At 36.2% G+C, this 16,926-nt stretch overlaps 1 long non-coding RNA gene across 1 annotated transcript; it reads right to left on the reverse strand.

Moving 5' to 3' along the window:
* Positions 1–15,141: 15,141 nt before the first annotated feature.
* Positions 15,142–16,529, reverse strand: LOC142181474 (uncharacterized). Its single transcript, XR_012710127.1, has 2 exons — positions 16,107–16,529; positions 15,142–15,321 (listed from the first exon to the last, which is right to left on the reverse strand). It is a non-coding gene; the product is annotated as an uncharacterized LOC142181474 (long non-coding RNA).
* Positions 16,530–16,926: the final 397 nt, after the last annotated feature.

The following is a 16,926-nucleotide window of genomic DNA, read 5'->3' on the forward strand; positions in this document are numbered from 1 at the left end:
ATTGTATCTCACAACAACCATGCCTGGTATTGTATTGTGTGGGATTGTGTGCAAGATTTTAGGAAAATCCCAAAGAGTCTCATTTGAAGGCTGTCAAGAGGATACTTAAATATCCTAAAGGGACTCATTATTTGTGTCTATAGTATCCTGGAGGGTATAACTTTGATATAGTTGGTTATGCTGATGCGACTATGTAGGTTTTTATGTGTACAGGAAAAGCACTTCAGGAACAACATATTTTCTTGGTTCTTGTCTGGTGTCTTGGGGAACCAAAAAGTAGAACTTAGTGGCTTTATCTACAGCTGAGGTTGAATATGTGGCAGCAGCATCTTGATGTGCTCAATTGTTGTGGATAAGACAACAACTAAGGGATTATGGTATTTTTGTTGATTGTGTTCCTATTTTCTGTGACAACACTAGTACCATAAACATTTCTAAGAATCACTATCAACACAAGAGAACCAAGCACATTGACATTAGACGTCATTTTTTCAGAGACAATATTGAAAAATGGAATATCTCAATTAACTGTAAAACTGAAGACCAAATTGTTGATATTTTTACTAAAGCTCTGAGTAGGGATCACTTTGAAAGAATAGACTGGAACTAGGTCTAATTAATACTTCCACCTACATTGAACCCCAATGATTGGCTAGAAAAGTATAATTAGATGTAGATAGTCAAGTACAATGTGTTTGATTCAGCCTCGTGCTCATCTTAAGCGCACACACTTCCCTAGAAAAGTCTTGCTGATAACTATGTTTTTTGATACTAACTTATTGTGTTGAAGCTTTATTGAAGAAATGATTAAGGAGTTGGTTCTTTGACACAGGTACGTGATATCTTGTCTTAATTTATTAGGGCTTAATATCTGAAAACTACTATGCTCAGACTTTCTAAACCTATTAGCATCACTTCTAGTTGTCATCCAGTCAAAGATTAAGGGGGAATCCTAGAGTAATTAGAGTTAGTTATTCCTAAAATTCTAACAATCAAAGTAATCGTTATTAGAGTCCCGTTAGAACTAACATTTGGTTACTCTCTCTCTCTCTCTCTCTCTCTCTCTCTCTTCCAGTCGAATCAAGAGTTATATCGTTAAAAGCCCCTTATGATCAGTTTCTCAGACCTCATTGTTCCTCTCAAACCCTAAGCAAGAATCAAGAAATAATTCTCTTTTTCCCTTCATCGATTTCATTCTCTTATCACCATGCCTGAATCCAATCAAACTTCTTCTAAAGAAAAATCATCATCCAAGACTGAAGCCAAATCTAAGAACATGAAGCCCAAATCAAAGAAGAGCATAAAACCATCAAGTGAGCCTGCACCCACACCTGCTCCTTCTCTACCTATATCCTCCATTATAGCTAAACCATCATCCAATGTTCCTATTGCACCTATCATTTCCTCTTCTACTAAGTCTTCACTTCCAAGACCAACCATCTATGCACTTGTGTCTGCTTTAAAAAATACCTCTAAGTCAACCAAGATCAAGGCTACTCCAAGAAAATCTATCAAAAGTTATAAGGTGGTGCTTAATGTTGATGCTAAAGTAGCCACAATAGTTAATGAAGTTGTGGTTCAGGGGAAATCAATATCAATTACTACAAGTCAGGTAAAACTCCCTCTATAAAAGTTAGATGTTCTAGTATCTGTTATAGATGATTCACCCTTAGATATTGTCTCACCCACAAGTGATAAACCACGAGTAAAGAAACCTACTGTAGAAACAAACATAGCAACTCTGGAGAAAGGGGTAGATACCATTAATATTATTCCTATGGTTGAGGGGGGAGGTAGTAAAAAACTAGTACATAAGGAGGCTTCTGATGGTCTCTCTTTTAGATGGACTGAGGATGAGGATGATAGTGAAGGTAAGGAAGAAGGAGGAGTGTTGACCAGTCATGAGGAGTATTAAACTCATAACATGGCTAATGATGATAAAAAGAATGAGAATGAGGGAGATTCTGGTGAGAAAAAGGAGTGTGAGGTAGAAAATAAGACATATGAACAAGCGGATGATTCTGTAGAAGAAGAAAAGAATAGTGAGGAAGAAGGTGATTATGAGAGTGAAGGTGAGGATGAAGAAAAGAGAAATGAGAGTGAAGGAGAGGATGCAGAGAGTGAGAAAGAGAATGAGAATACACGTGGGGAATCTGAAAGCTCTATGGCTATTGGGAACACTATCATAGCCCCGTCAAAGGAAGCAAGTAAAGAGAAAAGGACTGAAAAAATTGGTCCCTTCTTAATTCCTTTCACTGGAGATGAGGAGTTCAGTAGTGATGAGGACAATTTACCCTTGTCTGAAGTAGGGAATTAAAACAAGAAGACCTTTGTGAAAGCAACAAAGTCTGTTATCCATGTAAGAAAATAAACGACTTCTTTTGCTAGGGCTCCTCTCATAAGGAGTAAAATAAAGGCTGTTGATGAACAAATCATTAAGGACTCGAGAGGTGCCAAGAAGCCAAGGAAGCAAGTTTTAGTTGTAGAACCCGTTGTTGAGCTGGATGCAGAAGATAAGTCTGATTCTACTCTGCCAGAAAGAGAAAGGTTGTCAAATCTACAAAGACTGCTACCCCATCTAAAATGGACCGTAAAGGAAAGAAAAGAAAGAGTGTGTCTGTTGTGGTTGATAAGCTCATTGAGTTCAAGAATAGAAAAGTACTGAATGGGAAGATTTTTGCAAACACTGATGATAAAGGGATCGATCAGCTAGTTGAAAAGCTTGAGCTACAGGGATGGAAACACATGTTTGTCAAGGCTTTCCCTCATGTGTGTGTGCCTGTTATAGTGGAGTTCCACGCAAACTTCCAATTTGATGGCAAAGTGGTCAAGATTAATGTAAGGGAGTTTGAGATGGAGTTTGATTCTAAGGAGCTTGTTATGCTTCTGAATATTCCCTCATTTGGTTTTGACAATTACATGAAGAAAAAGTGGTCAAACATAGACAATAATGTGGACACAGGAATTGTAGTCACAAGGAAGTTCTCTCATAAGTTTGGATTGGATGCTCTAGAAGTTATATAAGACTGATATGAATCCCTTCCACAAGATGTTGTTTCACTTTGTTAATTCTTGCATTTTGTAGAGATCTGAGAGAAGACACGAGGCTACCATGTTGGATATGGTTGTGATGGAACTACTTGACACTGGTAGACCTATCAATCTCCCTATCCTGATGATTCAACACATGGCAAGAGCTGCAAACACTTCCAAACAAAAGCATGCTATGTCTTATAGCTTCATGTTAACTGAGTTGTTTGACAAGCTCAATATTGCCTTGCCAGAGCTTAAGTTTGGAAATCACAATGATAATTTGGATGTTATTACCCTCAAGCAATGTGACTATGATGAGATCAAGTCTAAGAGACCAACAGTTTTGCTATTCTACCTAGTAGCAGCAGGGCAGTAGAGTTCACTAGGAGGTTGGAGTTGGATGTTGAAGAGAATGCCAAGCTTCGAGAAGACAATGATGAGTTGAGAAAAGAAACTAGACAGCTTAGGGAAGAGCTCAGAGGGGACAGAGAAGATCATTCCCAACAAATTTCCACTCTTGTAAAAGCATTGACCCCTTCTACCTCTCACCTATGAACCTGGTCCTTCCCCCAGTGTCTTTAGCTTATTTTGTTGTCCCAGTGATATTTTAGCTATTGTTTCTTTTATTCTAGTATGAGTAGGTTGCAGGATGTTTAGTTTATTTTTCTCTAATGGTTTGAGACAAGGCCCCGGGCTTATTTTGGCACTACTAAATGACTTCTTTTATAATATTTTAATGCTTCGCACATGGTTAGTTCATCAGCTTAGTATGTTTGCTTTGATAATTCTTGAGCTTGTGTTGTAGCATAAATGGCCATGAATATTCCATTAACTGTGCTTAATATATCTAACATTTTTTTGTTATTTTTCAATGATTCCAAAAGGGGGAAGATAGAGTTGGGGGTGTTGTATTGGTGTTGATATGTCTGATTATGTAATGTGCTTGGTGTACAAATGTTGATCATCATATGGTGATATGAGGTGATTACTTGGTTCTAATATGCACAAAGTATGTCATCATCAAAAAGGAGAAATTTGTTGAGTATTGAGATTTTGATGATTAACAAAGTTTGTTCCGATGAGATGTTCTAAGAACCAGGTCCTCAACGTAGCTACTTAACTGCTCTAAGAAGTAGCTCCTCAAGGTTAAGGACCAGCTCCTCAAATTGGTGATTGTACGTCTTTACAAGACAGTAACTTTATCTCATAGTTACGCAGCCCGAGTTTGTTGGAAGAAGACTGCTAAACATGACAAGGATTGTTGCCCAAAAGATACGCATGCATATGAGAGAGGCAAAAGTCCCAAGACTTGTGCAGTCCTTGTAATAGTAGGAGTCCTATCAAACAAGAAGCTGACTACGCATAGGACTCCTAAAAGATCTCGGAGTCCAGAAAATTTAAATACTATCTTTCTGGACTGCTGGGATCATCCTTTTGCATATCAACTGAAGAACTGAGTATATTTTTCTACACTCAAGTAGAGTACCAGCGTTGTGTTCGTCTTGATTCAATCTAGTAAATGTATTTTAGGAAATCGAGTTGTAATAAAAGTATCATAAATAATTAGTGAGTTGGAGTGATATTTGTTTTACAAGTTAGAATAACTTGTAAATCAAATAGTTGTAGTAAGAGTACTGGAGAGTATTGAGTTACAGATTTATAATCGATACCTTTGTCTCATTATTCTAATGAAGTTAAAGTTGAAAAAACTATGTAATAGGTCATGATTTTTGCACCTTTTGAGCCGGAAAATTTTTCACATAAAAATTAATGTATTTACTTTGCTGCTTATTTTTACTTTACGGGAGTAAGGTAAAGAACAAATTTCTTTAGCAATCCAAAAGCACTCAAACTAAAAGACATTAAACATCAAATCATTTCAAGTAATGAATATCACAATTCCTAGTGAAAAAGGCGATATGGAAGTCCAATATTGTGGGAGATATCTATCTACCCTCGACCCTTACTTATTTGTGAAGGAGATAACCATTCTCCATCCTAGTATGGGTTTGTTATAGCTAGAGTTGCACCAAAAGAAAAAAAGAGTTGCGCCAAAAATAAGTACTTTTGTTGTTCTTCATCTTCTTCTTTGAAAGATAGTCTCCCCCAAGTCTTCACAATTGATCATAGTTGGACTCAGTAGCAAGTTAGAAATTTTACTAAAGAGTGTTAATATAAAAAAATAAACACACCGAAAAATTTAGAGGATTCAAAGTTATATACATAAAAAAGATTGATATAGTTACACAATATATTGTTCGATAAAGAAGTGTTAATTGTGTCATACCCCTTTTTACCCCTCCAAGAGATAAGTGTAAAATATTATGGATTGTAGGTTAAAGAGATTTTCCAATTAAAGTGACAAATTTGAAGTAGGGATTATTTTATTTACAGAGTCGCCACTTGGAATTGATTTTTACTGGTGTTCCAAGTCACCTTTTATTTGAATCCCTATTCAAAGGAAGGTTTGATTCCATTATTATTGGTCTGCGAAAACAAAGTCCGGGTAAGGAATTCTGTTGACCGGGGAGAAGGTGTAAGGCATTCCCTGAGTCCCGTGGTTCTAGCACGGTCGCTTTATTGACTACATTTGGCTTGAATTAAACTTGGATAGACTGTGGTTTATTTGATTTTTATGCTTTTCTTATGTCCGTTTTTATTTATTTAAAAAAATATTAAAGAAAAGATTTGAATAATAATCTACAACTTAACTAATGAGAGAAAATTATTGTTATGAGTACTAATTTAAAAGATGAGAGTAATGAGAGAAAATTATCAATTGACATTACTTAAAACTAGTAAGATGAGGGCTTGTCTTGACATTGAATGAGGCAGCCCACTATTGGGTTGATGGAGTCAAATGGGCTCATGTCCAAGACAAAATCCAAAAGTCCATATGCTTTTGGACTTTAAATCTGCAGATATGGCCTTTTAAAGCTATGTTACATATTTGGCCATATCTTGCTATTTGCAATCCGTAGCCAACTATTTACAAAAATAAGTTTACAGATTGTCTTTCTAATCTACAACTTAACTACCTTACTAAATAATTATTTTTTAAGAGATAAAAAAAAGATTATTGGGACTCTAAAATATTATAATAATAATAATAATAATAATAATAATAATAATAATAATAATAATAATAATAATAATAATAATAATAAAAACTTAGCTTGGTGACAACAAAGGGACAAACATGGCTACAAGGGTTCAAATTTTAATATATATGCTCCTTTCAGACAACCAAATGCCAGTGAAATTATATCTAATGCTTTGCAAAAATAAAAATAATTAAAGATGTTTAACACAATTTAATTAACTAACATATCGTTATAACATTATCAAACATTCAAGAGCATATAAAAATGAATTACAATAGAAGGATAAAGCTACTAATATTTTCCAGCGTCATTATCTTTCATTCCAACTCGATTTTATGAGTTTACATGGTCCGAAAATTACTTGGACAGCAGAAAGAAGAACAAATACAGCAGAGTCAGCTCTTTCCAAAATCAACAGCAAAACAATTAAACGGGCAGCAACAACAGCAAAAGATAGCGACAACCGGCAGATTCAAACCCAAGAAAATAAACTAGAAATACCCCAGCAAAACAGTACAATTATGTAACTCCAGAAAAATCTTTCAAGACTACTCTATTTTCCTTAAACAAATTTTTCAGTTAAGAATCAACTCACAAAAGCTGCTAAAGATATTATAGCTACTGATTTTTTTCTCTTTTTTGTGTGTAGAGCTCCCTCAGTAAGATGGAGTGTCCTCCTATATATCAAAACAATCAGCTATTTCAAGAAATTAAAATCAATCTTTATGACAGATTTTTCTACAAAATCTGCTCTTAAATTCAAAATTCCAGACTTTCTGGTTCAAATCTTATCAAGTATTTCAAACAAAATTTGCTCTCCACTATTCAAAGACAAACTTTTATTCAAACATTGTCCAAAGGTCTACATTTTCTTGCCAAACAATTTGACTTTTGAGTGTTGTACTCAAAGAGTCTTGAAGCAGTAAATAAACAACCAAACAAGTACCATATACTCTTAAGTATTTTTCACTACCTCACTTTTATCAACACAAAACTATTTTACCACTTCAACAAGTACAAAAACAGAAAATTTTACATTTCAAACTTTAAAAACTAATGCTAAAATAATTTATAATAGACAAAATAAAATCTAAAAAATAAAAAATAAAAATAAAAAATCAGCCATGAAAAAGAATAGGATTTTACCATTTTAAAATTCAAGTGGCCGAAAAAATGGTGGTATGCCAAAAGAGGGTGTTCGGGGAGGTCGCCGGAATTTGGCCGAATTTTGGTCGCCGGGTTTTCAGGGTGAAATTGGCATCAATAGCTAGGTCTTGAGGAGCTCTATCCATTGATGTAGGTATTGTGGGGTAGTAGTGGTTGGAGCTTCAATAATTTGGGCAAAAAAGTGACAGAAAAGTTTCCTAGATCTAAGATTCAAGGAGTTTGAGGGATTTTTGAAGGATTTGGTTTGGAGATATGGAAAGAGGAAGTTGTGGAGATTACATGGTGTGAATTTGGAGGTGTTTGGAGGTGGTCCTCCGGCGGCGGCGATTTCCGGCCGGCGGCGGTGGGGCGGCGGCAGCGGCTTGGGGGAGAGAGAAGAGAGAGTGATGAGAGGGAAAGAAGAGAGAGGAAATAATAGGGAAATGGGGCAAATTTTTGGGGATTTTAGGCTTTAAATACCTAGGATGAAGATCAAACTAGGACTGTTGTATTAAATCAAGATGGGTGGATGAAATTGAATCTTGTCACTTAAACAAAACGACGTAGTTTCAAGACAAAACTACGTCATTTTAAGCTCTTCTTGGCAGCCCCCTTTTGGACCAGGTTTGGGATCTTTGGGCTCAAATTTTGGGCCAATTTTGGCACAATTTTAATTAAATTACACTAGCCCAAACCCTACCCCATTTATCAAACCATTACTCAACTCTTAAAATCTATACATACACAAATAAGAACAAACACACACACACATACACACACATACATATATTATATATATATATAAGGCAAAAATTAGGCATTTACAGCTGCCCCTCTTTGCTCGAGAACATGAAGAGTTTTCGTGCAAAGACAAATAAATGTCATGGATAATTTTTTGCTCACATTCACTCTAGTGGAAGTATTTTGAAAAAGGTGGTGACCGAACCTTGCTTCTGAGGTTGCCTACATATCCTTGGCTATAAAGGAATCAGGTCAGTGTAGTTCTGGGAAAATTTGGTAGGTGGGACTACCAGACACTGGAGTTAAGACTGTTGTTGTTGCTGTTGTTGCTGTTACTCTTACCGTTACTGCTTCTTACATCAAAAGAAAAAGAGAAGAGCACTACATTTGTCTGCAAACTAAGAGTACAAAAATTCCTATCCACGTGTCTTCTAGAGTCAAATCTTGATTCTTGACCTGCTCGCTTGTGTTGACCTTAGATTGGATCTTAATTCTTTTGAAGAAAAGATTATGACTCAATCTCGATGGCTTGCTTTCTGGATCAGAATTTGAGAAGATGAATCTTGAGAAGCTGGGCTGCTGACACATTATCAAAGCTAAACTCCGACTATCTTGTGATCGAAGGATTTCTTTTTTCTGATGAGAAACTGAAACTGCAAGCTTTAATCATCACTTGTGCTATACGGCAGAGCCTGCAAAGCCATCAAAGACAAACAAAAACGAACAAAATTTTTCTACCCCAGTCTGGCACTAGGAAAATTCTGTGAGTTATTAGAGAAATTTGTAACTTATCTAATTTATTGAAAAGGCAGATAGAAACAGTAGTATAAACTAGCTGAAAGAGATAAAATTTGGTAACGAAGGATAGTTTAACCAGGGATCTGTACCTTGTGCAACTGAAAGGAAATGTAATCATAGGCTGGTACCCTCTCTTACTGGAAGGAAATAGAATTGGGTGTTAGCACGATGTATTATCGATAAAGTATTGAATCCCTCTAGGCGAAACGGTTCGATCTGAGTTAAACTATATTTAAACAACCTGAGCGAAGATTACTTCTACCCGGAACTACGAACTAGATCCCCTTAGGCGAAACGGTTCTACCTGGGTTAAGCTACGTAAAACACCCTGAGCGAAGAGTACTTCTACCCGGAAACTATGAGCTGAATCCCCATAGGAGAAATGGTTCTACCTGGGTTAAGCTACGTAAAACACCCTGAATAAAGAGTACTTCTACCCGGAAACTATGAGCTGGATCCCCCTAGGCGAAACGGTTCTACCTGAGTTAAGCTTCAGAAAACACCCTGAGCGAAGAGTACTTCTACCCGGAAACTATGAGCTGAATCCCCATAGGAGAAATGGTTCTACCTGGGTTAAGCTACGTAAAACACCCTGAGTGAAGAGTACTTCTACCCGAAAACTATGAGCTGGATCCCCCTAGGCGAAACGGTTCTACCTGAGTTAAGCTTCAGAAAACACCCTGAGTGAAGAGTACTTCTACCCAGAAACTATGAGCTGGAACCCCCTAGGCGAAACGGTTCTACCTGAGTTAAGCTTCAGAAATAGGAGGTGTGAACAATAGTGATGCATGCTGAAAATAAAAGAAAAATGGAGATTTTAAGGATCTTACGTTTGGTGACATTCGTTCACTTAGGACCGACATTCTGCACTTTGTTGTTCCTGCTTTAAACAAAGAAAAACTTGTGAGTTTTTAAAGTGGTGGTTGGTTTGTGGCCTTGATGCCCTGAGTAGCTTGATTCACGACCACTGCTGTCGAAGAACCGATTTTATCAGCGTGGTATCGAGATGTTATGCCACTCTGTATCATTTTCTAGAGACCTTGGCTTCACAATATTGCCCCCAACTATTTCATACCCAGATGTCCATGGTACCGCTACCCTTGTCTCTAAGGCAATGCATTTTTCTCTAAAATCAAACTCAGTTGTCTTGCCCCAGTATCAGTTTGTGTCCGTAGTGCTCATCAACTTTTCTCATAAAGCAGGTCTTGCTTAGGCGAACTTTTCAACTCTTTTTTTAGACACTTTGTTTGTCTTATTGAATGAGATCAGAGATGGATTCATGCCTTCGTCAATGCCATATATGCCCCAAATTGTGCTCGACATTATGGGGAAGCTGTAGCCAGTTTTGTAGCCCTTTCTTTGCTTCGATTTTGATGCAGGATTAGACAGAATGGGACTCAAAGAAAAATTATGGGTAAAAACAGAATAATAATTGGAAGAGAAAAAGAACTGTGCTTAAATAAAAGGTGTCCCTTTCGGGGAAAGGAATATGGAAACTTATCTGGAGGTATGTGCCGACTTTAATGAATCATGACATGCATTTTAGACTGGATGCCTGATCTGTTTGAACCGTCCGACTCTCATAAATTCATCACAATGTTTTCCTCAAAATCGAGAAACCTTGCCAGGACTCTGTCGATGCCGATGGCTGTGAGGATCCTCTTTTCGATCAGGGGCGCCCTTTGCGGGTTTTCACGAGCTGACCTCTCTCATTTTTCTTCTCGCCTTATAGTGCTCTTTATGAGTTTTCACTAACAAGACTCTCTTATTTTTCATTTCTCCTCTTACCATCGCCTCATGGTGCCCGTGTGGGTTTTCATCAATAAGACTCTCTCATTTTATTTCTCTCATTTTTATTGCATCGGATCCAAGTAGTCGTATTCTCTGATCCTTGAACATTCTCACCAATTGATCGGAAGGACTTGAAAAGATTTGGGTAAAAATGATTTGGATCGAATTACAACATTGGAACCATTCAGGCGGGATCATCGCCAGACCATTACAACATCTGCCCCAGTTTCACTTTTGGGAGAATTTGGATTTTTATTTTGGTGTGACTAAACCCTAGAGAGAGGTTGCCTACGTATCCTTTCGTAATCAAGTCGAACGTAGTTCAGGGAACTTTTTTTTCTTTCGTTTTTCTGTTTTGTTTTGTTTGCTCTTTCTTTTTCCTTTCCTTTTCCTCTTTTGTTTTTATTTTTCTTTGTCTTTTCTTCCTCTCTTTTTTGTACATTTTTTTTTCTTTTTTTCTTTTTTTTCATTTCATTTTTCAATAACACTTTCAGGTTCCAAAGAGGGTGATCAAAGAATGAGAGCCGGCTCAAAGGGTTTGCAAAGGGTTGATAGTGTTTGGGTAGCGAGAATGAAAGCCTTCGTCATCCCAATTGGAGAATATTAGTACTATATGGAGAATCCAACATAGTACATTTTGACTGCATTTGCATTGATAGTTATTTCAGGGACATTTCCTTCGATGTGTCCCAAGTGAAACGCACTCTTTTGGCAGTACTTTTGTTGCAATGTACGGACCTTTCCAATCCAGGAACCAATTTTCCTTCAGTTGTTCCAACTCTTTGTTTTATTTCCTTAAACTTTATCTTCATTGCGATCTAATCCTTGATTCATTATTTTGAGGCCTAACAACTTTCAGGATCTGGGCATGAAGTCCGCAAGCATGTCATGTTATTGAAATCTGCATTTAACAGAACTAAAAAGAGAATAAGAAAGAAAAATGACAAGATTAAGAAAAGAGACATTCCTGGAAAATGAAATATTAATTTCATTTGATTTTTTTATTTTTGATTTTTTTTCAATTTTTTGAAGATAGAAGGGTTTGCATCAAAAAGTAAGATAATAAGGTAAAACATCCGGATCACACCCTGAGATAATCCGGATACAGAAAGGATAGCAAGACTGGCTACTAAGACTCCCGTTTGATGGGGAACTTTCATGTTTAGCGACCATTTTTGGCTTTTCTTCTATCTTGGCAAAGGTTGCAACGGCCTTCGGTGCCGGATCAAATCCCTCAGCTTCACAAATCATTCTGACCATTGGCCCAATGTTGTGGGCAGGCAACAGATTGTTCATCACATCAGAAGTTTCTTCATCCCGAAAAGCGATTCTTTCAGTTTCAATCAAATCTTCAACTACCCTTTTGAGGGTCCAACGATCCTCTGTACTGTTTCCCACTGCTCTAGAGTGGTATTCACATCTAGCATTAGCTCATTGCGAGGGGGACTCGGGGTTCGGCCATTTCGGGGCCACTAGCTGCAATAGATCTAGCCTGATTAGCTTTTGGAACAAGCTTGAATACGATTCACCAATAGGGGTGAACTGATTCTTTCTGAAAGGCTCTCTTAGGCAAGGATTGTATCGGAGATCATTTGGTTGGGGATTATATGGAGCTGGGTAAGGATGTGCATTTCTTGGAGGTAGAGCTCGGTTTTGTGTATAATGTTGTGGCCGCGTGCAAGGTTCCACGTTCATCACTGCATACCAACAAAACCAACCACTTGAACAGAACGTGACTAATTTGCTCACACAACAACCTCGTTAGTTTTGAGACATTTAACACATAGGAAATCGCACGTTGGGGATGCAATGCACCTAATAGTTAAACATTTCTACCATGTGTTTGAACGGTTGCATGTTTCATCCCAGCCTTAACTAACCCTTTAAGTATGTACCTCTTTTCTTTTATTTCTACCTCTATTTAATCACTCTTGATTTTTTCGTCTTTGTCGCTTTTTATTTTTTTGGCATTCTTCTTTCTTTTTATTCGTCACTCTTTTATTTTTTATCACTCTTTTCTTTCCCCTTTTTTCACTCAATTTTTCTTTTTCTTTTTTTTTCCAGTTTTCTTTGCTCAATTATTTTACGGCTATGATCGAATCCGATGGGGATTGCCTACGTATCATGGCGCCGCATGAATCAGATCTTGCGTAGTTCGGGAAAAATCAGGAATAAAGTACACAAACTAACTCTCGTTTTTTACTCATATACAAATAACTCCACGAAAGCTCTTAACAAGGAAAATAATTTTGGATTTTCTTTTTTGGTAGAAAGAAAGGAATCAAAAGAAGAAAGAATTTCTTTTTTGTAGATTTCAATTTTTTTATTGAATTGTTGAAAGTGAGACTTCTAAAGAAGAGCGATTTTTTTTTCATTTTGTTTTTGGAATTGTTGAAAGAAAGAATTAAAAAAAAAATTTATCATTTTTAAAGTTTCTTTTTTTGAATTTTTTTTTGGAATTTTTTGAAATAAACACTTCTAAAGAAGAAATAAAATATTTTTGAATTTCGAATATATTTTTTTCAATTTTTGAAAGAAAAACTTCTGAAGCAGAAAAAAAAAATTGGAATTCAACAATTTTTTTTTGGAATTTTCGATTTTTTTCCTTTTTCATTTATTTATTTTTTTGTGATTTTTGAAGAAAAAAAAATCTGATTTTGATTTTTTTTTGGAAGAAAGACTTATAAAGGAAAAAGAAGAAAATAGTTTTGATTTTTTTTAAAAAAAAATTGGGGTCTCTAAGAAATTATTTTCTAAAGAAGAAAGTAAAGGGAAATATATTTGAATTATTTTTTTTTGAAAATTGGGAGCCGAAACCGATGAGGTTTGCCTACGTATCTCACATCCGATGAGATTCAGACCCGCGTAGTTCGGTAAAACTGGGTACCTTTTTTTTTAATAATTCTGCTACACTAATTTTCTAAAGCCGGTCGACAATGCAAGTAAACCTTCCAAATGATGTATCAAGTAGCACATACGTGAACATGATGGTCTCAAATAGGATACATGTCTTATACGGACCCGGCCCCTGTGCCGAGTTTCGCTAAGTCAAATGCATGTGATGCACATAGAGCGAATCTACTAGGAAAATCCGGTATGAGGTTTGTTCTCCTAGGTTTAAATCTTGGTGGAAAAGGTATCTAGACTGGCTTACTCGAGCGGACAACTCGAGCCGATGAGGGTCAGTGTACCGGTAGCATTGTTTTCAGGCTTAACTGGTGGTGCTCCCCGCCTAAAATAAGTGTGACTAAAATCCTTCACCGGGTGACAAACACCTCGGCTATCTCAAAGAAAGCGGGCTATGTCAAGCAAATGCCCAATTTTAATTCAAGAAGACTCGGAGGGGGTGCGTGAGAAGATAGTTTATATGTACCGTTTAAAAAATCAAAGCGGTAAAAAGCAAACAAGTAGCACATTATACCCAAATAAATCACAGTATATACAAAATTAATAAAGCCAAATAAAAGTCAACATGTATAAGCTCGAATTCTGGTTGTCCCCAGCAGAGTCGCCAGAGTTGTCACACCCATTTTTATCCCTCCAAGAGATAAGTGTAAAATGTTATGGATTGTGGGTTAAAGAGATTTTCCAATTAAAGTGACAAATTTGAAGTAGGGATTATTTTATTTACAGAGTCGCCACTTGGAATTGATTTTTACTGGTGTTCCAAGTCACCTTTTATTTGAATCCCTATTCAAAAGAAGGTTTGACTCTATTATTATTGGTCTGCGAAAACAAAGTCCGGGTAAGGAATTCTGTTGACCGGGAAGGTGTAAGGCATTCCCTGAGTCCCGTGGTTCTAGCACGGTCGCTTTATTGACTACATTTGGCTTGAATTAAACTTGGATAGACTGTGGTTTATTTGATTTCTATGCTTTTCTTATGTCCGTTTTTATTTATTTAAAAAAAATTAAAGAAAAGATTTGAATAATAATCTACAACTTAACTAATGAGAGAAAATTATTGTTATGAGTACTAATTTAAAAGATGAGAGTAATGAGAGAAAATTATCAATTGACATTGCTTAAAACTAGTAAGATGAGGGCTTGTCTTGACATTGAATGAGGCAGCTCATTATTGGGTTGATGGAGTCAAAAGGGCTCATGTCCAAGACAAAATCCAAAAGCTCATATGCTTTTGGACTTTAAATCTGCAGATATGGCCTTTTAAAGCTATGTTACAGATTTGGCCATATCTTGCTATTTGCAATCCGTAGCCAACTATTTACAAAAATAAGTTTACAGATTGTCTTTCTAATCTACAACTTAACTACCTTACTAAATAAGTATTTTTTAAGAGATAAAAAAAGATTATTGGGACTCTAAAATATAATAATAATAATAATAATAATAATAATAATAATAATAATAATAATAATAATAATAATAATAATAATAATAATAATAATAATAACTTAGCTTGGTGACAACAAAGGGACAAACATGGCTACAAGGGTTCAAATTTTAATATATATGCTCCTTTCAGACAACCAAATGCCAGTGAAATTATATCTAATGCTTTGCAAAAATAAAAATAATTAAAGATGCTTAACACAATTTAATTAACTAACATATCGTTATAACATTATCAAACATTCAAGAGCATATAAAAATGAATTACAATAGAAGGATAAAGCTACTAATGTTTCCCAACGTCATTATCTTTCATTCCAACTCGATTTTATGAGTTTACATGGTCCGAAAATTACCTGGACAACAGAAAGAAGAACAAATACAGCAGAGTCAGCTCTTTCCAAAATCAACAGCAAAACAATTAAACGGGCAGCAACAACAGCAAAAGTCAGCGACAACCGGCAGATTCAAACCCAAGAAAATAAACTAGAAATACCCCAGCAAAATAGTACAATTATGTAACTCCAGAAAAATCTTTCAAGACTACTCTATTTTCCTTAAACAAGTTTTTCACTTAAGAATCAACTCACAAAAGCTGCTAAGAGATATTATAGCTACTGATTTTTTTCTCTTTTTTGTGTGTAGAGCTCCCTCAGTAAGATGGAGTGTCCTCCTATATATCAAAACAATCAGCTATTTCAAGAAATTAAAAATCAATCTTTTTGACAGAATTTTCTACAAAATCTGCTCTTAAATTCAAAATGCCAGACTTTCTGGTTCAAATCTTGTCAAGTATTTCAAACAAAATCTGCTGTCCACTATTCAAAGACAGACTTTTATTCAAACACTGTCCAAAGGTCTACATTTTCTTACCAAACAATTTGACTTTTTAGTGTTGTACTCAAAGAGTCTTGAAGCAGTAAATAAACAACCAAACAAGTACCATATACTCTTAAGTATTTTTCACTACCTCACTTTCATCAACACAAAACTATTTACTACTTCAACAAGTACAAAAACAGAAAATTTAACATTTCAAACTTCAAAAACTAATGCTAAAATAATTAATAATAGACAAAATAAAATCTAAAAAATAAAAATTAAAAATAAAAATCAGCCATGAAAAAGAATAGGATTTTACCATTTTACAATTCAGGTAGCCAAAAAATGGTGGTATGCCAAAAGAGGGTGTTCGGGGAGGTCGCCGGAATTTGGCCGGATTTTGGTCGCTGGATTTTCAGGGTGAAATTGGCATCAATAGCTAGGTCTTGAGGAGCTCTATCCATTGATGTAGATATTGTGGGGTGGTAGTGGTTGGAGCTTCAATAATTTGGGCAAAAAGGTGACGGGAAAGTTTCCTAGATCTAAGATTCAAGGAGTTTGAGGGATTTTTGAAGGATTTGGTTTGGAGATATGGAATGAGGAAGTTGTGGAGATTACATGGTGTGAATTTGGAGGTGTTTGGAGGTGGTCTGCCGGTGGCGGCGATTTTCGGCCGGCGGTGGTGGGGCGGCGGCAGCGGCTTGGGGGAGAGAGAAGAGAGAGTGATGAGAGGGAAAGAAGAGAGAGGAAATAATGGGGAAATGGGTTTTTGGGGATTTTAGGCTTTAAATACCTAGGATGAAGATCAAACTAGGACCGTTGGATTAAATCAAGATGGATGGATGAGATTAAATTTTGTCACTTAACCAAAACGACGTAGTTTCAAGACAAAACTACGTCGTTTTAAGCTCTTCTTGGCAGCCCCCTTTTGGACCGGGTTTGGGCTCTTTGGGCTCAAATTTTGGGCCAATTTTGGCACAATTTTAATTAAATTACACTAGCCCAAACCCTACCCCATTTATCAAACCATTACTCAACTCTTAAAACCTATACATACACAAATAAGAACAAACACACACACACACACACATACATATTATATATATATAAGGCAAAAATTAGGCATTTACAAGCCTTTT

Source organism: Nicotiana tabacum, chromosome 6 (assembly GCF_000715075.1).
Source record: "Nicotiana tabacum cultivar K326 chromosome 6, ASM71507v2, whole genome shotgun sequence".
Classification (NCBI taxonomy): Eukaryota; Viridiplantae; Streptophyta; class Magnoliopsida; order Solanales; family Solanaceae; genus Nicotiana; species Nicotiana tabacum.